General features: G+C 45.9%; 1 pseudogene; it reads right to left on the reverse strand.

Moving 5' to 3' along the window:
• Positions 1-2,965: 2,965 nt before the first annotated feature.
• On the reverse strand, positions 2,966-3,838 carry LOC699805 (large ribosomal subunit protein uL30 pseudogene; annotated as a pseudogene).
• Positions 3,839-21,706: the final 17,868 nt, after the last annotated feature.

Raw genomic sequence — 21,706 nt, forward strand, 5'->3', positions numbered from 1 at the left:
ATGGGAATTGCATCCTGTATGAGAGAAATCAGTTATCCTTCCTGGATGGTCTACCAGATGACCTGTGCTTTCCTCATTTTAGAAGCTCTTGGTATTTTTTTTTTTTTTTTTTTTTTTTTTTTTTTGAGATGGGAGTTTCGCCCTTGTTGCCCAGGCTGGAGTGCAATGGCGTGATCTCAGCTCACCACAACCTCCACCTCCCAGGTTCAAGCCGTTCTCCTGCCTCAGCCTCCCGAGTAGCTGAGATTACAGGCATGCGCCACCATGCCCAGCTAAGTTTGTATTTTTAGTAGAGACAAGATTTCTCCATGTTGGTCAGGCTGGTCTCGAACTCCCACCTCAGGTGATCTGCCCCCCTCAGCCTCCCAAAGTGCTGGGATTACAGGTGTGAGCCACCGTGCCTGGGCACTTCTGGATATCTTTTTTAAGAAAACATGATTTCCTGGTGGGATGGTAGTTTTAAATATCTTGCAATCTGTAACAATTCATTGGAATCACAGGGTAAGTTACTGGGCAGTGGACAGAATGAGCCTGATGTCATGTAAGAAATAGGATTTTAGTGGAGCACTGATTACACTGGTATTAAGTATCATTTATTACAATAGGAATGAGTCACTTTTGTGTTCCTCAAGATGAACAGATTCCTTGAGTAGAATTAAATAGTTTCTGCAAAGCATGCTCAGATGTCTCTGAAGAAAGCAAACAACCATGGTAGCCAGAATAAACCCAATATTAGTCCTGATTGATTGGCCTTGTAACGGCCTCAGCAGAAGCAATTTGTTGGCATGAAGTCCAAGCGCAATTGTTGCAAGACTGAAGATTGGGATTAATGATGTGAGTGAAACATAATTACCATAAGGAGCCAGTTAAAGGGAGGTTGCCTTGTGAAGTTTTTAAAAGGACAGCTATGAAATTTTTGTCAGCAGGGTTGTTAGATTCGGAGTGGCAGCAATGGTCTGGGAAAAAAAAAAAGTATAAGAAAATTTTGTTTTCTATTAAGTGGTAGATCAAGAACATAAGAGGTCAGAAGTAATAGGATGAGGGCCAGGTACAGTGGCTTGTGCCCATCATACCAGGTACTTGGGAAACTGAGGTGGGAGGATCACTAGAGCCCAGGAGTCTGAGGTTGCAGTGAGCTATGATTGTTCCACTGCACTCCAGCCTGAGCAACAGAGTGAGACCCTGGCTCTAAAAAAAAAAAAAAGAAAAGAAGTAATAGGATAAAAATAAGGAAGCTAACATTAATATTTAGGTGGCTTCAAAGTAGAATAATAGCCAGGAAAGGGTGTTGGGTCAGAATGTTAATCCTTATCCAGAGTGCGGGGCAGAAGCTATCCACTTCGGAAGTCAGCATCTTCTGCAGCACACCTAAGAATCTCAGTTGAAGATTTCCAGTGGCGGCCGGGTGCGGTGGCTCACGCCTGTAATCCCAGCACTTTGGGAGGCCGAGGCGGGCGCATCACAAGCTCAGGAGATCAAGACCATCCTGGCTAACATGGTGAAACCCCGTCTATACTAAAAAATACAAAAAATTAGCCAGGCGTGGTGGCAGGTGCCTGTAGTCCCAGCTACTCAGGAGGCTGAGGCAGGAGAATGGCGTGAACCCGGGAGGCGGAGCTTGCAGTGAGCCAAGATCGAGCCACTGCACTGCAGCCTGGGCGACAGAGCGAGACTCCACCTCAAAAAAAAAAAAAAAAAAAAAACAGGCCGGGCGCGGTGGCTCAAGCCTGTAATCCCAGCACTTTGGGAGGCCGAGACGGGCGGATCACGAGGTCAGGAGATCGAGACCATCCTGGCTAACATGGTGAAACCCCGTCTCTACTAAAATATACAAAAAACTAGCCGGGCGTGGTGGCGGGCGCCTGTAGTCCCAGCTACTCGGGAGGCTGAGGCAGGAGAATGGCGTGAACCCGGGAGGTGGAGCTTGCAGTGAGCTGAGATCCGGCCACTGCACTCCAGCCTGGGCGGCAGAGCAAGACTCCGTCTCAAAAAAAAAAAAAAAACAAAACAAAAAAAAAAACAAAGATTTCCAGTGGAATGGGTGTCCCAGAGTCCGGAGGAAATTTATGTCTTTTGAGCTAGGAAATAGTTAACCTAAGGATCCATACTTTGGAGTATTACTGCTGCGTCAGTTGTTAACAGTATCTGATAAGGTCCATTTCCTCGAGGATCAAACGTAGTTTATTTCAGGTCTTCCCCAGAACACTAAATCTCTTGTTGTGGATCATAGGTGAGTGGTTTGGAAATGCAGATCATATCTGTTGATGATAAAGTGGAAGGTACTCTATGACGCCCTTGCAATTCTTAATCATATTTCATCATCATTGTAATAGGACCAAATCAAAGATTGGTAGTGAAATTTTCAAATACATGGACGGGCCATTTTTCTTTTTCTTTTTTTTTAGAGACAGGGTGTTGCTATATTGCCCAGGCCAGAGTGCAATAGCTATTCACAGGTGCAATCATAGTGCAGTACAGCCTCAAACTCTTGGCATCAAGCAGTCTCCCACCTCAGCCTCCCGAGCAGCTAAGACTACAGACACGAACCACCACACCCAGCTTGGCCTTGTACTAATTCAGAGGTATCAATGGTGTGAGCCCAAAGGTCCAAAAGGTGTTGCAGCTTCTTCGCCTTCATCAAATCTTCAATGGAACCTTTGTGAAGCTCAACAAGGCTTCAGTTAACATGCTGAGGATTGTAGAGCCACACATTGCATGGGGGTACCCAAAATCTGAAGTCAGTAAATGAACTAATCTACAAGCGTGGTTATGGCAAAATCAATAAGAAGTGAATTGCTTTGACAGACAATGCTTTGATTGCTCGATCTCTTGGTAAATATCGGAGGTATATTTAATATATAATAAATATCAGAGGTATATCGGAGGTAAATAAGGAGGTGACCTGTTGGTCCCAGAAGGGGTTGATCTTATACACACTGAAGCTAGAAGTAAGATTTTATTTTATTTTTATTTTTCAATTTGAGAGCAGGTACTGTTTATTAACTGACCAGCTTAGAAAAATAATCATGGAAGACACCTTAGTTCATTCTTCTAATAAGCCTGTTGATCTGGTCCTCCCTGTTGCCAGCATCTCCACCTTCTACAAAATGGGTGGTCTTTTTCTTCATTCCACCTTGTGGAGAAGATAATTTGAAGGGCCACAGGAAGTTATTTGTTTCTTTGCAGAGTTTTCCAACAGTATAGATCCCATGAATCAGATCCTTCATGCAGATGATGCCATATTTACCAAGAGATCGAGCAATCAAAGCATTGTCTGTCAAAGCAATTCACTTCTTTTTGATTTTGCCATAACCACGCTTGTAGATTAGTTCATTTACTGACTTCAGATTTGGGTACCCCCATGCAATGTGTGGCTCTACAATCCTCAGCATGTTAACTGAAGCCTTGTTGAGCTTCACAAAGGTTCCATTGAAGATTTGACGAAAGCGAAGAAGCTGCAACACCTTTTGGACCTTTGGGCTCACACCATTGATACCTCTGATCCTGATGACAAACACCAATGTGGGTTCTGCAGGCACATAGAAGTTGCCAGCTTTTCTTACCCCCCTTGCTAGTTGAATTTCAGTTCTATACATCTGCCTATTTGCTTTTTCACAGATACGCTTCCGCCTTGTCTTTTGAAGCATCTTTTGGGCAAACTTATTTCTCAGGCGCTTGATCTTCAGTTCTGTGAAATTCCTTTTCTTTTTCTGAAGGTTTTCTGGCACAGCAGAAACCTTCTTCTTCTTCTCTTTGACACCCTCCATGGTTCCAGCCAGAAAAGAGAAGATTTTAGACCACTGGAGTTTAAGGGAGGTTTGTTCATCTTAGCTGCCAAATTTCATTAGTTCCCTCTGTTTTTCCTGAGGACCATGGATGATAAGGACAGTAAAATTTTGGGGTAAAAGGCAAACTTTACAGAGTTCCTTAATAACAATACCAGTAAAATGAGTGTCGTTGTCATTATTAGAGAAATAAGTGGAAATTTCCAGGTTGGAAAACTAAATCAAGCAGAAATTTTTGCCACAGTTAAAACAGCCATAACTCTCTGGCAAGGAAAAGCTTTAATCATCCATCTTGAAAGAGAAAATAATAATAATAATAATAATAATAATAATCAGAACATATTTATAGTGCATTGCAGGAGGCATTCATATAAAGTGATTGGAGGTCTGAAGGGCCCTCGAGATCTTAGTTCTTATTCATATCCCACCTTTGCATTTACTAGGATCACATTGCTGGCAGTAGGACAAGTTTTTTAAATATCCTTAGGAATACCTCTAAAATTACCCCTACCAATGTTGGTTTAGTATTGTTGCCAGTTTATCCCTGCTATTATGAGTAATGTCACAAAGCATTTTTCTGAAATTCCACTTTCAATTATTTGGCATTATGTGTCAGCTATCCTGAGAGCATTAAATAATCTCTTTTGCCATGAACACCCAAAATTTTCCCACTTCCAGATTTGTTCACTTTTCTACTTTTTGGAATCAGAGGTTTGTCTCTGACAGTTAAAAATGGCCTCTTTGAATCCTCTAAGACCCCTCTTTTCTGTGTGATTTTCAGGAGCATTGATCTTGGTGATGCTACTTGGGTTAGCATGGTGGTCCGCTAAAGTATTACTGGAAATTCTGGGTCTTTGTGCATTGAATGGTGGTCTACTTTTATTACAGCTATTTCCTCAGGTAACAGCAAAGCAGCTGAAAGTTTTATTTTTCATCCATCATCCAATTTTTGCAGGTTTTTGTGGAGGTTAGAAAACTCTTCATTTCCAAAGCATTCCCAATTCACAGACTCCCCAAAAGTGCATCTGCCATTAGTGTATATGCTTACTCTTTTACACTTTACCAGCCAGCAGACCCAGATGAGGGCAATTATTTCAGTCATTGCAGCTGATTTACTTTCTGGAGTGGTCTCTACTTTAAGGGTGAATTTAGGTCTGTGATAGCATTTTAAAATACGAACAAATGAAATCAGATCAGGGCTATCCAAGGGAATTTCCAACAAGATATTTTAAGAGCATGTGAAAAACACTGAGAGTTAACAGAATAATTTGGTGAAAAAAAGAACTTCTAGTAATCTGGGTGTAAAACAACTGAGTCATTTCACATGACAGAGCCAAATCCTAATTTTACTGCTTTAGTACATAATTTTCTAATAGATTATAATAAAGGCTCTATTAATATTCCTTTATTTGTATGCATTTAGGCATACACAGATATATAAATATACAAATAGGTAACAAATTAAAACTTTTTTAAGTTGTAATAAAAACACTTAAAATGAGATCTGCTTGTTAGTGGTGGAGGGCGTTCAGGTTCTTGGCATTTTTTTTTTTGTTGTTGTTGTTATACTTTAAGTTCTAGGGTACATGTGTACAACATGCAGGTTTGTTACATATGTATACATGTGACATGTTGGTATGCTGCGCCCATTAACTCGTCATTTACATTAGGTATATCTCCTAATGCTATCCCTCCCCCCACCCCCTACTCCACGACAGGCCCTGGTGTATGATGTTCCCCACCTTGTGACCAAGTGTTCTCACTGTTCAATTCCCACCTATGAGTGAGAACATGTGGTGTTTGGTTTTCTGTCCTTGCGATAGTTTGCTCAGAATGATGGCTTCCAGCTTCATCCATGTCCCTGCAAAGGACATGAACTCATCCTTTTTTATGGCTGCATAGTATTCCATGGTATATATGTGCCACATTGTCTTGATCCAGTCTATCGTTGATGGACATTTGAGATGGTTCCAAGTCTTTGCTATTGTGAATAGTGGGTTCTTGGCATTTTGAATAAAGCAAGGAGAGAATGAAGCAACAAAAGCAGAGATTTATTGAAAATGAAAGTATACTCCACAGCGTGGGAGCAGGCCAAGCATAGGGTCTCAAGAGCTTGCATTCAGAATCTTCTGGGGTCCAAATACCTTCTAGAAGTTTCCCATTGGCCACTTGGTGTTCACCCCATGCAAATGAATAGTGGTCCACAATCAGAGGCTGAAGTGAAGTTACAAAGTTACACTGCTATGCAAATATCTGATTGGTTGCTTTCTGCAACCAATCAGAGGAACTGTCCATTTTCCACCTGCAGAGCCCAATAGCAGGGGGTTTGCAAAGGGAGTAGCTTCTCGTCCTTTTGTTACTTCGGCATGGAAAGTTGGGATTTTCTTTTCGATTTAGTTCTAGAAAGTCAGTGTGAATCAGCCTTAGGTTCCCTGCCTCCAGACCCTATTCTCCTGCCTCACACTCTCTTAGCAAATTTTTAAGTACACAGGTACACAGTATTGTTAACTGTAAGCACAGTGTTGTACAGCAGATCTCTAGAATATGTTGTATAACTGAAACTTTATACCTCTTGAATAGCAACTCTTCATTTCGTTACTGAAACACCAGGGATTCAGTCTGAGTCCTGCTGTTTGCTGCAAAGATAGCCAACAACTGAGATGATTACTGCCAAGTAAGAAGGCTTTAATTGCTGCAGTAGAGGAGATAAGAGATCAGTCTCAAATCCATGTCCCTGACTGGCTAAAATTAGGGGTTTATATAGCAGAGAAAAAGTGTAACTATGTATGGGAAAACAGGAATTCTGGAGGGCTAAGGAAGCAATCACGACAAATGAGGGGCCTGGCATCTCATTGTCTGAATGTGATGATCTGTTGAGTTTCCGTTCTTTGATACCTTTTGAGAGGCTTGGTATTTCGTTATCTGGATCTGGTGAGATTCAAGCTTTAAGTTTGTTTTAAAAAACAAAAACTGTCTATGGCCGGGTGCAGTGTATCCCTGTAATCCCTGTACAGGCGTATCCCTGTACGCCTGTAATCCCAGCACTTTGGGAAGCCGAGGCAAGCTGATCACGAGGTCAGGAGATTGAGACGATCCTGGCTAACACAGTGAAACCCCGTCTCTACTAAAAACCTGAAAAATTAGCCGGGCGTGGTGGCGGGCGCCTGTAGTCCCAGCTGCTAGGGAGGCTGGGGCAGGAGAATGGCGTGAACCCGGGAGGCAGAGCTTGCAGTGAGCCAAAATCGTGCCACTGCACTCCAGCCTGGGCAACAGAGCGAGACTCTGTCTCAAAAAAAAAAAAAATTTAAAAAAAAAACTGTCTATGGACAGTTGGATTGGTTTTAATTTCCTCCTCTCCCAGTCCCCTGAAAACAGTCATTCTACTTTGTTTCTATGAGTTGGCCTATTTTGGATACCCCACATCAGTGGAATCATGTAGTATTTGTTCTTCTGTGATAAGCTAATTTCTCTTAGCATAATGTCATCCAGGTTCATCCATAGTGTTATATATTGCAGAATTTCCTTCTTTTTAAGACTGATTAATATTTCACTGAATGTACATACCAAATTTTCTTTATTCATTCATCTGTTGATGAATATTGAGGTCGTTTTCATGTCTTGGATATTGTGAATGGTGCTACAATGAACAAAGGACTGCTAATATCTCTTTGGGATCCTTCAGTTCTTTTGGATGTATACCCAGAAGTGGGATTGCTAGATCATTTAGTAGTTCTGTTTTTAATTATTTTATGAACCTCTATACTGTTTTCCATAGTGGCTGCATGATTTTACATTCCCACCAACAGTGTACAAGAGTTCCAGTGTCTCCTCAACAGCACTTGTTACTGGTTTGGAGTTTGTCTCACTTTGTTTACCTTTTTTTTTGGACAATAGCCACTCTAACAGGTGTGAAGTGATATTTCATTGTGGTTTTGATTTGCATTTTCCTCATGATTAGTGATGTTGAGCATCTTTTCATGTACCTGTTGGCCATTTGTATGCTTTCTTTCGAGAAATGTCTATTCAAATCCTTTGCAAGGATGGCTCATCATATGTAAAACAATCAATGTAACACACCACGTTAACAAAATGAAGGATAAACATCAAATGATCATCTCAATAGATGCAGAAAAAGCATTTGACAAAATTCAACATCTTTTCTTAGTAAAAACTCTCAACAAACTAGGTATAAAAGGACAAAATAAAGACCATATATGACAAGCTCATAGCTAACATTATACTCAACAATGAAAAACTGAAAGCTTTGTCTGTAAGATCAGGAACAAGGTAAAGGATACCTGCTCTTGCCACTTCTAGTCAACATAGTACTCGAAGTCCTAACAGAGCAATTAGGCAAGGAAAAGAAATTTAAAAGTCATACAAATTGGAAACGATTAAGTAACACTTTCTCTGTTTGCAGATGACATAATCTTATATGTAGAAAACCCAAAGACTCCATACAAAAAAACTATTACAATGAATACACAAATTCCATAAAGTTGTAGGATACAAGATCAACATACAAAAGTTAGTTATGTTTTGGTACACTAACAACAAAGTATCCAAAAGAAAATTACAAAAAACAATCCCATTTGCAGTAGCACCAAGAAGGATAAAATAGTTAGGAATAAACTCAACCAAGGAGATGAAAGACTTGTACATAACACTGATGAAAGAAATCAAAGAAAACTACATAATATTGATGAAGGAAATCAAAGAGGACACAAGTAGATGGAAAGACATCCCATGTTTATAGATTGAAAGATCTAACAATGTTGTTTAAATGTTCATGTTCATGCTACTTTAAATGATCTACAGATTCAATGTGATCCCTATCAAAATCTAATGGCTTTTTTTTTTTTTTTTTTTGAGAGAGTCTTGCTCTGTTGCCCAGGCTGGAGTGCAGTGGCGCGATCTTGGCTCACTGCAACCTCTGCCTCCTGGGTTCAAGCAATTCTCCTGCCTCAGCCTCCGGAGAAGCTGGAATTACAGGCACCCGCCACCATGCCTGGCTAATTTTTGTATTTTTAGTAGAGACGGGTTTCACCTTGTTAGCCAGGTTGGTCTCAAACTCCTGATCTCAGGTGATCTGCCCATCTTGGCCTCCCAAAGTGCTGGGATTATAGGCATGAGCCACCTCACCGAGCCTCTAATGGCATTTTTTTACAGAAATAGGAAAAAAAATCCTAAAATTCATATGGAACCACAAAAGATCCCAAATAACCAACACAATCTTGAGAAAGAAGAACAAAGCTGGAGGCATCAACTTCCTGATTTCAAAATATATTACAAAGCTATAGTAATTAAAACAGTATAGTACTGTCATGTAAACAGACACAAAGACCAATGGAACAAAACAGAGAGCCCAGAAACAACCTATGTGCATATAATCAACTGATCTTCAACAGGGTGCCAAGAATACACAATGGGAAAACGATGGCCTCTTTAACAAATGGTTTTGGGAAAACTGAATATCCACATACAAAAGAATAAAATTGGACCCCTATCTTACACCATACTCAAAAATGGGCTCACAATGGATTAAAGATTTTAATATAACACCTAAACCTATAAGACTCCTAGAAGAAAACGTAGGAGAAGGTCTTCATGACATGGGCCTAGACGATGATTTCTTGTATATGATACCAAAAGCACAGCCAACAAAAGCAAAAATAGACAAATGGAATCACATCAAACTAAAAACCTGCACAGCAAAAGAAACAACATTGAAAAGGCAGTCTATGGAATCAGAGAAAATATTTGCAAACCACATATCTGAGAAGAGGTTAACTAACATCCAAAATACATATAGAACTCCCACAACTCAATAGCAAAAGTTATTTTAAAGCTTTTAACTATAGGTTTACAATATAATTGAATAAAATATGTGTATATTAAATGTATCTTTTGACTAAACTGTAGTAACTTTTCTAAATAAACAGAAAATCATACCTTATTCTGTACACATACCTGTATCTCTCTGCATTAGTGTATCCAGTACAATTAGCCATCTATTCTCATTATTATATTTAATTAGAGTAACCAATCTTTTCTTGTTTTCTCAAAAAAAAAAAAAAAAAAAAAAACCCAGAGAATAGAAAGTTTAAAAACTGTCCAGCTAAGACTGGGCACGGTCCCACCATGCCCAACCCAGTACTGACATTTTCTGAGATTTGATCTCACACTTGGCTGCGGGCCTTTTACACCTAATTCCTTGGAGAACAATCCTACCTCTGCTACCTTTGGCCAGCCATTGGAAGGGGCATCTGACTCTCTGCCAGCCACCTCACCCTACTCAGACAGGGGGCCCAACTCCACCTCAAACCAGCAGAGATGGAAACGAGTCTTTTTTCCTGCTGTTCGTCTGAAGGTGCAGGTCATCCCTAAATGCAAGTGGCAGTCCAGGTCTCCCCTGCACCCTGGAACATCCTTCTCCCTGGCCTCTGCTCCTGGGTGTCTTCAGGAACATAACTTCTTGATCACCAATTTAAGTATGACAGAGATGTTTAGAAAAAAGCTATGTTCCCTTCAAAGAAGGGGCTTATTCGCTTTTGCTAATAACCCCAGCCAATACTTATTGAGTGTCTATGACATGTCTACTATATATACCTCTTCACCAAATTCTCAAAACATCTCTTTGAATTATTTCTTTCTTCCCTCATTTTATGGATGAGAAAACTGAGTCTCAGGAAAATTAAGTAACTTGCCCAACGACACACAGCTAGCAAGTCACCAAGTTGTATCTAACTAGTCCAGTCAACCACAAGGCCTGGGTCTACCCAGGACACCACACTGCCTACAAAAGGCTGCAGGGTGAAACCACAGGACCCAAAGAGCCAACAACAATCCAAGACTCTCCAGACACCGTGGGGGCTGATAGTAGACAAACTTGCACTAAGTCGAGAGGCCCTCACGTGCCAAGCGCAGTAGGCATTTCTTAGAATTCTTTGTGTCTTTTGTTTTCATTATCAGCAAGAAATGCTAGTTCACAAGGCTGGAATATTGCAGTGTAATGTAGATCCTATAAACACACGCTAAGCGGGGAGTAAACAAGGCAGCAGACATGCGGGGGAGAGACCTGAGCCGACTGCGTGGGAAAGCTGCAGAGCAGTGCACCGGGGAACACAAACATCATTGGCTGCAAAAAAAAAAAAAAAAAAAAAAAAGCTCCCTGTAATGAGTCTTTGGGGTTTACTGTTGCTGTTTCCCTAAATACAAGAAAGTGCACAGAGAGAACGAGGTCAAGAGGTGGGAGGCGATGAGTTGGATCTGGCAGGAATGCAAAGTAGGTTTTAAAGACAGCCCCAGAAAACGGGAGCTGGGCCATAGATGCATGCAGGGGTCTGACCCGGGGTTGGGGACAACCAGGTAGCAATCTTGGTGGTGGTGGGATTCTATCAGTTTTGTCTGTGGTGCAGCATCAGGGGTTAGGGACCTCCTCCAGAGGAGCGGCGAGGGAAACTAGGGGTGTCGGTAGACGATCTGGGATTCCAGGTCGCCTCCAGCCTGGCTGAGAACTGCCGGATCAAACAGAAAGCAGAGGTGATGCTTTCTCATGCAGACGGGCTGGGTGGGAAGGAAAGGCTGTGGCTTTATGGCACACACAAAGTGTGTGGGGTCAGGACATACCACAGATCCCCAGCTCCTCTGCCCGCCTCTCCCGCGCTGGCCCAGCCCCGCAGGCAGAGGCATGGGCCATTGATGCAGTATTTGGGGGTGGCTGATCCCAAGCAGGAGGTGCAGCCTCTCCCTGAGACGGGGTGCAGGCAGGAGAAGAGTGGGAGAGAAGCCTGTAGGTCTCCTGTGGCCAATGGGCCCCATGTCTGCCCCTCAGCAGCATGGGATGACTGGCGAACCCCGGCAGACCCCACATTTACTAGACTCCACAGCTACTGGTAGGGTTACAAGTTTAAGTGACTCTGAGGCCTAAACCTCCGTCCGATTTCCGGGAAGGGAGATTCCAGCAGCGCGCCCTGGTGGCCAACCGTGCACCTCCCAGGTAGGGAAAGGCCCTCCCGCCTGCGGGATCCCCAGGCCAGTCCCGCGGGCGGGCGCTGCTCTGCTCTCAGCGCTACCCAGCTGTAAGGGGCACGGCTCTGACCACAGTAGAGGCACAGCCCTCTACCTCGCAGCTACAGCTCTTTGGGCTTTTCGGTTCTTTGCGCAGGAACTTAAGCCACGTTCCCCAGGGGCCAAGAAAGAGATTTGGAGCACCCCTTGTTGCAACCCCAGAGAGTAGCATTCAGAGAACACTGGCTACCCTTTATTCAATAGCTGAATGCTGGCCACTTTGCGCCTATTATTTTATTCCTTACTACCTCTCCATGAAATAAGTAGTGTTATTAGCCTCTTTTTACTAGTAAGAACACTGAGGCTGGTTTTTCTCTCTCTCTTTTTTTTACATCGAAGTGAAATTCACATAATTTAAAATGAACAATTTTAGAGTGAACAATTCCGTGGCAATTAGTACATTCACAATGTTGGGCAACCACCACCTCTGTCTAGTTTCCAAACATTTTTATCACCCCCAAAAGACACCCCATACCCATTAAGCATTTGCTCCCCATCATCCCACTTCCCCAGCCTCTGGAAACAACCAATCTGTAGATGTCTCTACAGATATACTTATTCTGGCTATTCCATATAAATACAGTCATACAACACGTGATCTTTGTGTCTTGTCTGGCTACTATTGCTCAGCATGTTTCCAGGTTCACCCACTGAATGGAAGCATCAGTACTTTATCCCTTTTATGGCTGAATGACATTCATTATATGGATATAACACATGTTGTTTATCCATTAATTTGTTGATGTACATTTGGACTATTTTCACCTTTTGGGTATTGTGAATATTACTGCTGTACACATGAGAGTGTGTGTGTAAAACATTTATTTATTTGTTTGTTTGTTTGTTTGTTTATTGAGACAGAGTCTCACTCTGTCACCCAGGCTGAAGTGCAGTGGCACATTCTCGGCTCACTGCAACCTCCGCCTCAGGGGTTCAAAAGATTCTCCTGTCTCAGCCTCCTGAGTAGCTGGGATTACAGGCATGTAATCAGGCTAATTTAGTATTGTTTTAGTAGAGACGGGGTTTCACCATGTTGGTCAGGCTGGTCTCGAACTCCTGACCTCAGGTGATCCACCTGCCTCGGCTTCCCAAAGTGCTGGGATTACAGGCGTGAGCCACCATGCCCAGAGAGTGTACATATATTTTTGAAGTACCAGTTTTCACTTCTTTGGGGAATATACCTGGGAGGGGAATTGCTGGGTCATGTGGCAATTATATGTCTAACATTTTGAAGAGCCATCAAATTGTTTTTCATAGTGGCTGCACCACTGTACATTTCCACGAGCAGTTATGAGGGTTCCAATTTCCCCACATCCTTGCAATATTGATTTTCCATTCTTGTCTATTGTAGTCATCCTAGTGGGTGTAAAGTTGTGCTGAGACTTATGTGGATAGGGTGGGTGAGACTGAGAAACCCAAGTCCTATAGCTTGGATAGAAAAGCGCTTTCTGCAGGCCTGTCCCTCTCTATTGGCCCATGCCAACCCCAACCTTAACTCCATAAGAGGCCAGCAAATCTTCTTTTCTATTCCCTGCCACACAGTGAGCTCCTGGTCATCCTCTTTAGGGCAAATCTCCTCAGTCAGAGGACCATCTTTTTGTCTCTCACCTTAATACCAAGAACCTAACCTTGGAGCCCCAAGTGTCCTTCCTGGGCTCTGCTATGGCCCTGTGTCCTTATCCAAGATCAGCAGGGTTCCCAGGGCTAAGCACACACTGGGAACAATTATTGGACTAAGTGTCATGGGACAAGCTTCCCGTGCCAGCAGAGCGTCTCTCTCTCTCTCTCTCTCTCTCTCTCTCTCTCTGAAGAAGGCAAGGAGATCATCTGGTTTCGATTTCAGGGAGACACTAGTCTGAGGGTGAAGGGCAGTGCCATCCTCTTCTACCGTGGGCCTTTGGAGCACTGACCCCACACCAGAGCAGGATGGGAAGATGCCCCCAACACAGTCCCCAAATGCCTTCCTCCCTCCTCCTCCTCCATGCAGGCTTTCCCCATCCTTACTGTCTGGTCAAAGCCCATCGCCTCCTTGGAGACTTACCCAAGTGCCCCAGACCCTAGAGCTTCCTCGCTGCCCTGACTACCCACAGCCCATGTAAGCCTCCGCCAGGGCTCTTAGCAAGGAGCTTTATCTCCTTTGGGAGCTTTATCTCCTGGGGTGTGACCAGGCTATGAGGGTGACAATTAGGCCTTCCTCAAAGCTCTGAAGGTTACCAGAAAATCCACTCAGAGATGAAATAAACACCCCCAGAAAGGACAGGCACGGTGGCTCATGCCTGTAATCCCAGCACTTTGGGAGACCAAGGTGTGTGGATTGCTTGAGGCCAGGAGTTCAAGACCAGCCTGGGCAACATAGTGAGACCTCATCTCTATAAAAAGTACAAAAATTAGCTGGGTGTGGTGGTGTGTGCCTATAGTCCCAGCTACCTGGGAGGATGAGGTGGGAGGATTGCTTAAGACCGAAGATGGAGGTTCCAGTGAGCCAAAATCATGCCAGCCTGGGCTAGAGAGCAAGACCCAGTCTCGAAAAACAAAAACAAAACACACCTGCAGATATCATCTAGAAATTCAGAGGCATTCCACTTGAAGAACAGGAAGAGTCTGGAAATCCCATTAGGTTTTGCCGATGTGAAGAAGATATGGCCTAACCACATGTGGCCCACATATCTGGAGGAAAAAACGTGGTCACGAGATAATGCGGATGGTGTGGGGGCTTAGGACAGGACAGCCAAAAAGCCAGTGTGTGCATGTGGCTCCAGCCTTGCCCTGCAGAAAGGGGGTCCGCCTCGGCTAGTGGCAGTGCAGCTCTCCTAGTGGGGATCCTGGCGTGAACCTAAGCCGTAGCTTTCACTGGAGGGGTCATGAACCAGCCTGCCCACCACGCTGGTAGGTGGGGACCCAAGTGTGCCCGCTGCCAAGTTAGTGGGCATGGGTGCCTAGAGAGGGTGCTGCAGCCCATCCATTCCCAGAACCCAACCTCAGGCAGGAGCTGTTCTCAGGAGGTACCGCCACCCTGTGGACAAATTGGGTACTGCACAAGGACTACCAGCCAAGGGGCAAGCAGGAGCTGAAACCCAGCCTACACTCTGCTAACCCAAGAACTCACACTGCACAGCTGCAGTCACCTGGAGAGAGAGACACTCTTGTATACCAAAAGATGCCCTTCGTTCTTTGAGCTTTCAGGGGTAATATCTGCCCAGAAGGCTCACCTTTTCCTAACTCACACAAAGGTGGCAGGAGGGTGTTTCAGCTCTGGGTTTGTGCATGACCCCAGGGCTCAAGCGGCCCAGCAAGGTATCTGGTGCACAGGGAGAGGATGTGACAGAGGGAAAGGAGAGAGCCATACACTGGGGTTCTTCAGGGTGGGGGCTGTGGCCCCCATGGCTGACCACTCTGGGAACACTGACGCATGAATATGCACACTCCCATGGCAACCCAAGGTGCCTAGGCAGCTCTGTGGGCACTGAGCCGTATTCAGCTGCAGGACACAATTGGGGTGGAGCTGGGGCTGCTGGAACTCCAGTTGATTTACAAACTCATGTAGGATGCTGCCTGGAACGTTGAGACCTGGCTAGGTGACATCCTCCAAGAGTAGGCACAAGAACTAGTGGCATCAGTGAGAATGCAGCTACATGTGCACCCTCAGGCTGTGGGCGCTCCGGGGACCCCCAGCCAGGCTGACACAGATATCAGATGGGTTACATGCTGCGCAAGAGCCTCTGGGGGCGGAGGGGAATCATGGACTGCAAACCAGCCTGTGCTCTGCTGGCCAAGCTGTGCTCCCCATCAGGAGGCTGTGTCTACCCAATGAAGGGACATCTTCTTCTAAACCAATAAACGCACTTTCTGGGCCAGCAGGGCTCTGCTCAAGTGCACATGGGTGCAGAGGAGAAGGAGGCCCAGGGCTGACCAAGACTCTTCAAAACCCCGTTTCCAACATACTGCTCATCAAGCCACTTCTGGTTGACTTTTTATAAAAACCCTGTGCTTGTTGTTTGAGTCTTTATCGTAAGCTGATAAGGAGCTTATCAGCTCCTGTGTGCTGGGTTAGAGGAATTTGTTTCTATGGGCAGTCATATTTGCATGAGAGAACAGAGCGAGGGCCTGCCCAGTGGCCTCCTGAACACCAGCTGCTGGTCCATCTTGCATCTGTCCACCCAGGGCCTTCGATGAACACCGTGGAGGAGCCTCTCCTCCTCTCTCCCCTCCTCCTTCCACCTCGCCCCAGCACCTCCTTCTCTCCCAACCAACTTCCATCCTGACTCCAGGCTCTGAGGAGAGAGCTGTAACAGGCCAGGCCCCTGCAGCAGGTATTGGCCTCCTGGCCTGCTGGGGAGAAGGAAGAGGTGGGTAGAGAGAGGGAGGCAGTGAGGAAGCCATCAGGAAGGCAGGAGGACCAGTTAGAGCAGGCACACCCACGCTACGAGGCAAGAAATATTCCCCCACAAGGGAGCAGTTGGTGGGCCGCTGGGTATTGTCCCGGGTTCCCCTGCTACCCTGTGACAGAACCTGAAGGCCGCTCATCTCAGCCGCATCCTGGCTGGATGCCGCTGTGTCTCAGCTGGTGTGGGATTCCGATGCTCTGAGACAGCTTGGTCGTGCAGGATTCTGGAGGTTGGCAGTCCTCTGGAGACGATACGCCATAATGGTTCCGCTTGGAATCTGGAACTGGATGGGCCTGGAGCTGAGTCCTGGCTCTACCTCATGCCCGCTGAGTGACCAGAGCTGATTACTTAATTTCTTTGTGCATTAGGATAACCATCTGTGAAATATGGATAACGCTAATACATACTGCACAGTGCTGCTGTGAGAGTTAAAAAAGAACAGTTACTCAGGAAAAGAAATGAGGTAAATGGGAGTTAGCTGATGGGGCCAGGAGCAGAAGAGCAGGAACAGGTGCGAGAGAGGCTGAGATGAGGGCAGGGCGCCGAGCCTCCACAGCTGCCCAGGAGGTGCACTGAGATTCAGAGCCAGCAGGGGATCTCCCAGAAGACGCACAGGCCCAAGGCAGTAGGAGGAGCAGAGAGGAGGGAGCTCAGCAGAGGTAAACGGACACACATGGGGCCAGGCGCAGTGGCTCATGCCTATAATCCCAGCACTTTGGGAGGCCAAGGCGGGTGAAATCACCTGAGGTCAGGAGTTTGAGACCAGCCTGGCCAACATGGTGAAACCCTATCTCTACTAAAAATACAAAAATTAGCCAAGTGTGGTGGTGGGCACCTGTAATCCCAGCTACTTGGGAGGCTGAAGCAGGAGAATCACTTGAACCTGGGAGGCAGAAGTTGCAGTAAGCTGAGATCATGCCACTGCACTCCAGTCTGGGTGACAAGAGTGAGACTCCGTCTCAAAAAATAAAAACATAAATAAATAAATAAATAGACACATGGGCACTTGCCTTTGAAAGTCTTGGCCAGGCGCGGTGGCTCATGCCTGCAATCCCAGCACTTTGGGAGGCTAAGGCAGGCAGATCAACCTGAGGTTGGGAGTTCAAGACCAGCCTGACCAACATGGAGAAATCTCATCTCTACTAAAAATGCCAAATTAGCCTGGTGTGATGGCACATGCCTGTAATCCCAGCTACCTGGGAGGCTGAGGCAGGAGAATTGCTTGAACCCGGGAGGCGGAGGTTGCAGTGAGCAGAGATCGCACCATTGCACTCCAGCCTGGGCAACAAGAGTGAAACTCCATCTCAAAACAACAACAACAACAACAACAAAACGAAAGTCTTAGTGACTCCATCAAGGCCCAGACCTCACACCCTGTTCCACCCTCGCCATCCCCACCTCAGCTTCACAGTCACCTAGAGTCATCCTCCCACCCCCAGTTAAGGCCCCTGGCCAGGCTCTGACTCAAAGCTCCAGCAGGTCCCAAAGGGAGCACAAAGATAAGAACACTGGGCTGGGAGTCCGGCGCCAGGACCTCACTCCACTCTCCACCTCCTATCCCCGTGACCAGGCAAAGTATGGGACTCTTTGACTTTTGGTACCATTATCCATTATGGACTTGTAACATTTTATGGCTTCTGTTTAGTCCACACCTGGTTCCAAAAGGATTTGAGGCTGCTGGGAGGAATAAACACTCTCTTGACCAACTCAAAAGGCTGTTGCAAAAACTAAATATGGCCGGGCGCAGTGGCTCAAGCCTGTAATCCCAGCACTTTGGGAGGCCGAGATGGGCAGATCACGAGGTCAGGAGATCGAGACCATCCTGGCGAACACGGTGAAACCCTGTCTCTACTAAAAAGTACAAAAAAACTAGCCGGGCGAGGTGGCAGGCGCCTGTAGTCCCAGCTACTCGGGAGGCTGAGGCAGGAGAATGGCGTGAACCCAGGAGGCGGAGCTTGCAGTGAGCTGAGATCCGGCCACTGCACTCTAGCCTGGGCCACAGAGCAAGACTCCATCTCAAAAAAAAAACAAAAAAACAAAAAAAACTAAATATGGAAATTTTTTTTTTTTTTTTTTTTTTTTTTTTTTTTTTTTTTTTTTTTTTTGAGACGGAGTCTCACGCTGTTGCCCAGGCTGGAGTGCAGTGGCGCGATCTCGGCTCACTGCAAGCTCCGCCTCCCGGGTTCCCGCCATTCTCCTGCCTCAGCCTCCTGAGTAGCTGGGACTACAGGCGCCCGCCACCGCGCCCGGCTAATTTTTTGTATTTTTTTTTAGTAGAGACGGGGTTTCACTGTGGTCTTGATCTCCTGACCTTGTGATCCGCCCGCCTCGGCCTCCCAAAGTGCTGGGATTACAGGCTTGAGCCACCGCGCCCGGCCTAAATATGGAAAATTATAAAGCACAAAGCAAGCATGGTATTATTGCTATTTTCTCCAAAAAGGAATTAGCCCACCCTTCTCTGTCCCCCAGTGGAGTTTCTGTCCTAGCTCCATAGTTGTTCAAGTCTCCTGTCCTTGAACTCAGCCTTATAAACAGCATTTAATCTCCATGGCAAACCAATAGACGTGGACCCCGATATCCTCATTTGATAGATCAGAGAACTACAGCTCAGAGTTCCTAGAAATTTTTCAGGATCTTATGGCTAATAAGTGATAGCTGTGCCATGGGATAGAACCCAGGGATCACAAGCCCAGTACCTCCCTGGCCGTGTATGGACTGGGATGGGTATAAGGTAACCGGGAGGGGTCAGGCTAGCAGCCGCCTCAGAGCATTCATATTCTCCATCTCTCATCAGGCTGTGCCAGCCAATCACAATCCTGTGGCCACCTCTACCGCTTCTGTCTTAACTACTGGTCTTAACAGCCTCCCCACAAAAGCTCCTCTCCACCCACACTGCCACCAGCCAGGTCCTTGTCAATCACACCCGGGATGTGGCAGGAGCCTCCTGCATGACCCTTCTGCCTCCAGACTCACCCGCACTGATCCGCCTGCTCATCAGAGCCTGACCCTGTCCCTTCCCTGAGCACCCCACCCCTAGAGGGACCCCCTCAACCAGACACATATCGCAGGGACCATGATAGAGTAGGAGGAACAAAGACTTTGCAGCCTGACAGTTCTCGGGTCACATCCCAGCTCTGGCACTCATTAGCTGAGTCATTCTGGATGAGTTACATAACCTCCCAAACCTCATTCTCCCTGTTGACGTGCGGGAAGATGGTGATAGAGATCATGCAGAGTCCTAGGAGCTGGAAGTACATTCACACTTACTTACAAAGAGCTCAGCCCAATGCCAGGTGCTCATAGGTATTTTACCCCAGCATGGCAAATGCGGAGTAGATACACCAGCATACCCCAGCCGTGGCTTGGGACCCAGCCTGGGAATGGATTGTAGCCACTCCCCTTTGCATATCTCCTCCAAGCCTGGGAAGTCAGGGAGGAGGGCTGACTTGCCCAAATAATAAACAGAACATTCAGGTTTAAACCCAGGTCAGTGGGCCGGGCGTGGTGGCTCACGCCTGTAATCCCAGCACTTTGGGAGGCCGAGATGGGTGGATCACGAGGTCAGGAGATCGAGACCATCCTGGCTAACACGGTGAAACCCCATCTCTACTAAAAAATACAAAAAACTAGCCGGGCGAGGTGGCGGGCGCCTGTAGTCCCAGCTACTCCGGAGGCTGAGGCAGGAGAATGGCGTGAACCCGGGAGGCGGAGCTTGCAGTGAGCCGAGATCCGGCCACTGCACTCCAGCCTGGGCGACAGAGTGAGACTCCGTCTCAAAAAAAAAAAAAACAAAAAAAAAATAAATAAATAAACCCAGGTCAGTCTCTCATCTGCAAAGGGGAGACAGAAATTCCAGCTGTGCGTATCCGTTGCACAGATTCAGGGAAGATGCCAGTGGCAGCAGTAGCTGCTCCAAATCTGCCCAGACTATTTAGGGAGGCAGGAGGGGCTGAAGGTGATGGCAAGACCAACAACTGAGCCAACCCCCTGGCCCAGAGTGGGACTGCGGGGCTGAGCCATTTTAAGTAAGTCCTTTATAGACCCTACATCTGATTCTTGGAGGCCCCACCCTCACTTGCATTTAAAATGCACCCACACCCCTCATTAAATAGAACTCTACTTTGCTTTAAAGGGGTTTTTATAAATTTGCTTTTGAAATTACTTGACTCTGAGTAACTCACTTAATTTACTATTGGCTATGATTTCTGTTTCATCATATTGCATATTCTGGAACTCTTGTCAAAAATCCAAGTTACAAATTGTTTTCAAATATAATGACATGTGACTTAACAAATATTAAAGTTGACATGCAACTTTCTGAAGGCATTTCATTAAACATTTGTCAATTTCAACTTTTTTTTTTTTTTTTTTTTTGCAGCCCTCAAAGCTTTTCTTTCAGCTCCCTGTGTTGCCCGGGGGTGGGCGGCATTGAGGGCCTGCCAGGAGAAGACAGGTGTGCGCACAAAATCAAGGCATTTGGATGGTCCCCATCTCTAGACCTGCAGGCTGCCCGCTTCAGGTGCAGCTGCAGAGACCACCCACCCCAGATTGTTCAGGGCATCCTAATTTGGGCAATTTCACTCTCATTTTGAAAATAAAGTGATTTGTCAAACATTGGATTAAATCTGAGTTAATGCTTAGGCCTTTATTGGAATTTCATATGAATACATTCATAAGTGAGGCAATACTTTGATATGGTAAATGTTCTGGTGTAGGGTTTAGAAATCAGGATTATTGTCACCCAACCAAACACCCTTACCCGTCCTCTACCCCAGCCTGGGGACCCAGATAGCTCCCCAGTTACTCTCCTCCACTCCCCCAGGAGTGGGCATGGAGAGGTGACCCCATGCAGGGCATGTGAGATGTGGCCTGGCACATGGCCCTCATGCTTCCGAGTCCGAAAGCTTTAGGGACAGATGAGGGACAGTCCCTCAGTGTCGACTTCACTCAGGACAGGCCCCAAACATTGGTTGGGTTGCCTGTTTTATTTACTCCCTCTGCCACCCACCCTCTTTCCCCCACCCCCCGATTCCAAGTAAGATCTGGCCCCTGACCAGAAAGAAGATGTGGGCTCCTTCACACACACAGGCACACAGAGCAGGTCGAGAGGAAGGGCAGGGCGTGGGGCTCCAAAAGAGGAGAGGAGGTGACGGGCTGGCATGGAAGGTGCAGGCAAGGTCGAGGGCAAGGAAATGACTTTTTATTTCGGCTCACATACTTTGATTCATTTCTATCAAGAACAGTAAAAAAATTCTACCTTGGACCTGGTGATTTCACTCAGGGCATCTACACTAAGGGAATAATCCGGAGAGATTTATGCAAAGATAATAATAGCTTATATTTACTGAGTTCTTGCTTAGTGCTTTATATCCAGTGGCCGATTGAATCCAAAATCAACCCATGAGAAAAGTGCTATTATTATCCCCATGAAATGGGTGAGGACCTGGAGGCACAGACAGGGGAAGT

The sequence above is a fragment of the Macaca mulatta genome, chromosome 1, assembly GCF_049350105.2.
Source record: "Macaca mulatta isolate MMU2019108-1 chromosome 1, T2T-MMU8v2.0, whole genome shotgun sequence".
NCBI classification, from domain to species: domain Eukaryota; kingdom Metazoa; phylum Chordata; class Mammalia; order Primates; family Cercopithecidae; genus Macaca; species Macaca mulatta.